This window comes from Chinchilla lanigera, unplaced genomic scaffold, assembly GCF_000276665.1.
Source record: "Chinchilla lanigera isolate Chin_1 unplaced genomic scaffold, ChiLan1.0 scaffold00069, whole genome shotgun sequence".
NCBI lineage: Eukaryota > Metazoa > Chordata > Mammalia > Rodentia > Chinchillidae > Chinchilla > Chinchilla lanigera.
The window spans coordinates 1,981,514-1,985,334 of record NW_004955470.1 but is presented as its reverse complement, the minus strand read 5'-3'; positions in this window follow the sequence as shown (position 1 = coordinate 1,985,334).

The following is a 3,821-nucleotide window of genomic DNA, read 5'->3' as shown; positions in this document are numbered from 1 at the left end:
CCAGAGAAGATCTTTGTCTCAGCCCCTAGAGAACTTCGAGTTCTGTTAGAGGGTTTTGATCCTCCTGGAACCCTAAAATCATACCACCTGACTCATTTATTTAAGTTCCCCATCCACTTGTTTGGGAGATTGCAGGCCTGATCAGTCTGCAATAACTAAGGGATAATATTAACGCAATAGTTTGCCATTTATTCAAAAGTATGGTCTGACATTGGATAACTTACTGATGCATTCTAAATGTCGGTTTTCCAGTCAGTAAAAGGAAAATAAGAACGGGGGCCTACCAGTGGGTTATCAGGAAGCTAAGTACGCACATGTGTGCCATGCTTGGCAGAGGGATTGCCCTTTGGTAGCTGCTCAAGAAATATTGGCTCCCTGTTTACACTGTCCCTGCAGGGAGGACCATCAGAGTACACTAAACAGTGCCTCTTTAACTGAGCACCTACTTATGCTGACCCTTGTTAGGCACTCTATTACTTTGAAATCTCATAATAATTCTGCTATTTTATTCCCATATGAGGCCCTCAAAAGATAAGATCGTAGCAAGCCACATTGGCAGCGTGTAGGGAAGGGTTGTGTGTTTGTTTTCTTTTCTTTTTCTTAATTTTGAGATAGGGTCTTGCTAAGTTGCCCAGGCTACACTAACACTTGCTACCCTCCTGCCTCCACCTCCCAGAGTATTGGGATTGCAGGCATGCACCACCAGCTGCTATGGGCTATGTGTTCTTGACTGCCCTGACCGCCCTGCCCTGTCCACAGGTATACGGACTTCACTGGGGAATGGCATGTGTGGATTTCCAAAGTCTCCCTCCTGTGGCAGATATTAACTGATGTTTGGTTTTTACGGCACAAGGAAATCTGCTTCTACAGGCTTTCATCATGTAAAACTAGAAATGGCTTTCTTGGGGCAGAGTAGTTTCTTCTGGCTGTCTGGACGTAATACTAAGCAGACAGACTCTTCGATGTTCACTGCAGCACTGCCATTTGTTGGTGAAAGTTCCAGATAAAAGGAAGAAGCGGAATATAGTGCCTGGTCTGGGCCTGGCCTGGAGTTGGTGCTCGATAAACAATTGTGCAATGAATGAACTGGGCAAAGTTACTGCTCTCCTGCTGAGTGACGCCCCTCCCGCTACCCTCCCGATCTTATCCTGGTCAGGATAACATGCTCGGCTTTGTCCCAGGATCCTTCATAGGTGTTTGCGGGAGCTGATGGCATTCAGGGACCCAGACAGATGCCAGGTAAAGGAGAGAGAAGGAGAGAAGCAGCAAACTTGGGAGCTGACAGCAAGGATCTCACCTATGTATGTCAGGGTGGCCCTGAACTCACTATGTAGTCCAGGCTGACCTCTCATTTGTGGCAATCCTCCTGCCTCCGTCTCCTGGGTGCTGGGATTATAGATGTGCGCTGTCACACCTGGCCTCTGGTCTGGTTTTAAATGCAAGTTTTTACAGCAGTTTTCTCTTGCTTTGCATTCCTGCTTTACCTGAAGAACAGAAGTGTTTCAGAGCAGCAGTCCCAGGAGGTGGCAGTCAGGCCTGCCCAAACCTTTGAAACTATTCACTTGAGATGTGTGACTGGGACCAAGTCCACCTGGCAGTAACCCAGGATGTTCTCTTGAAAACTAGAGAGGAGATAGAAGGAATAAAATAGCTGACAAACTCAGTTTACGAGGTCCAAGGTGAGATTTTGGAGTTCGAAATGTAGCGCTTCCAGCTTATCTTCAAGGGTTCGTCAGCCTTGGCAGGTTCCAGGCTGCAGAGGATCTTCTCAGGGACTGCAGATCCAGGGCAGCTGTGGACAGAGAGAAGGGGCAGTCACATGCCGGAAGGTTAATTCAGAACAGACGGCACAGCACAGAACGGCAGGCACCCAGAGGGCAAGGGTGACAAAGGAAAATAATAAATATGAGCAACAACTTAACAGTGAAAATCCCTGTTGAAAGGTAGAGGCACTTGAAAAGAAGGACGGAACCAGAAAGATCTATGTGGGTTCCATATAAGCAATATAGTCTCCCTGGAAGTGAAAGGGAAGCCCTGGCCGGTCCCACAGGCAGGGCTGCTCCAGGCGGCGGGCTCAGGCCTTAGACCTTAGTTTGCATACCTGGCTCTGCACGCAGTTCCCAGCCTGGCTTCTCTTCGAGCCTCAGGGCTTCATAGAAAGGCAAGAGAGAAAAGAAGGCTTCTCACATCCGCGCAGTTCTGGTGCCCAGCGCACAGCCAGACCAGCAGAGAGTGCTGGGCCTTCCAGAGGAGCTCCCGGCATAAACACAAGGTGGGATAAGACACAAAATAAACACGGCCACACTGGCTAGAATGAAACCTTTCATTTTCAGAGGAGAGTGCAGCCAGGGAAGGGGATGCTGGGCGTTTGGCAAAGACAGCAAACTCTGAAACCACAGGCTCCGTAGCCTGCCCTGGAGTGGGCCATGGCTATCACAACCTCTCCACCTGGACAGGGAGCAGCAGTGTTCTGACCAGGTCTCTCTGGAGGATATTCAACCAGGAATGTAAATCGAGAGTACAGGGGTCCCGGGCACTTGCCCAGCGTGCGTGAGGCCCTGGTTCCATCCCAAGGGCAGGGTGGACATAACACATGGGCCCTGTTCTGTTTCCTGGGCTGGGGGCAGGAGGGAGACACACAGAAGGGTTTCCCAGGTAGCCAGTGCTTCGGTGCTCAGCCTGTGCTTCGCAGAGGACTGGCTACGGTCTGAAAGTTAGTGTCACCCCCAAATTCATGTATTGAAGTGTAGCCCTCGAGGTGAGAGTACAAGGAGGCAGGGCTTTGGGGGGATGATTAGATCATGAGTGTCCCACCTTCAGAAATGGGGTTAGTGTCATGTTATTACAAAGGGGGCCCCAAGCAGAGTTTGTGCCCTTTTACCTGGGGAGGACACAGCAAGCTGCCATCGATGAACCAGGAAAGGCACGTACCAGACACCAAACCAACCAGCGCCTTGATCTGGACGGCCAGCCTCTGGAACTGTGAAAAGCGACTTTTCTGATGGTTATTAGCCACCCAGCCTATATAGCAGCCCAAATGGACCCAGAGAGACCGCCAGCCTCCCTTTGCCGTTCTGGGGGACAGCATTTCTGTTCATGGGCTGGAGCTTTCGGGGCGCCCTTGCTCCTGCACTGAGTGAGCTCTGCTAGGTAAAATGTGGACAAGAAAAATTCTGGGGCGTGACCCGGCTTGGTGCACACCGGACTCGCGCAGGGCTGCCTCCTGCAAACCTCCTTCCAGTAAGAACACAACGCACCTGATAGGAGCTTAGCAGGCCTTAGGCAAGCAGGTCCCTAGAATCCCTCCGACTGAGCCTCCTTCCCAGAGGCTCTAACGCCACCTGAGCCAGGGTCTGTGACTGTCTCCTTAAACTGCGTCTTCACCGGAAACAGGCTTAAAGTTAGGTCCCTGTCCGTGTGCTCTTAAACCCCAGCAGCGTTATCTTCCAACGCACTGGACTCCTCCGATGGAGCACTTAGTCAGGCCAAGTGTAGGAAGCCCATGTCCTGGCCGCACTGGCTCTGGTTTCTGCGTGTCCGGGAGGATCGCGACCTCTTGCGGGCTTTGAAATGGGGCAGTCCGAGGCTTGGATCTTCCTTCCCTCCGCCGCTGTCACTGGGTGACTCGGAGCCTCGGTCTCCCCGGTTGCGGAATGAGGACGGTCGGGAGTGGCCCCGCGCAGGGTGGGCTCCGGGTCCCGGCGACGGCCGGAGGATGCCCGCGCTCGTCCTCGGCGTCGCGCCCGGCCTCCTCGGGGAGCCGCGCGGCTTGGGCGCGCTCCCAGGCGCATTCCTGGCCGGGCAGCCCCTCCTCCGTCGGC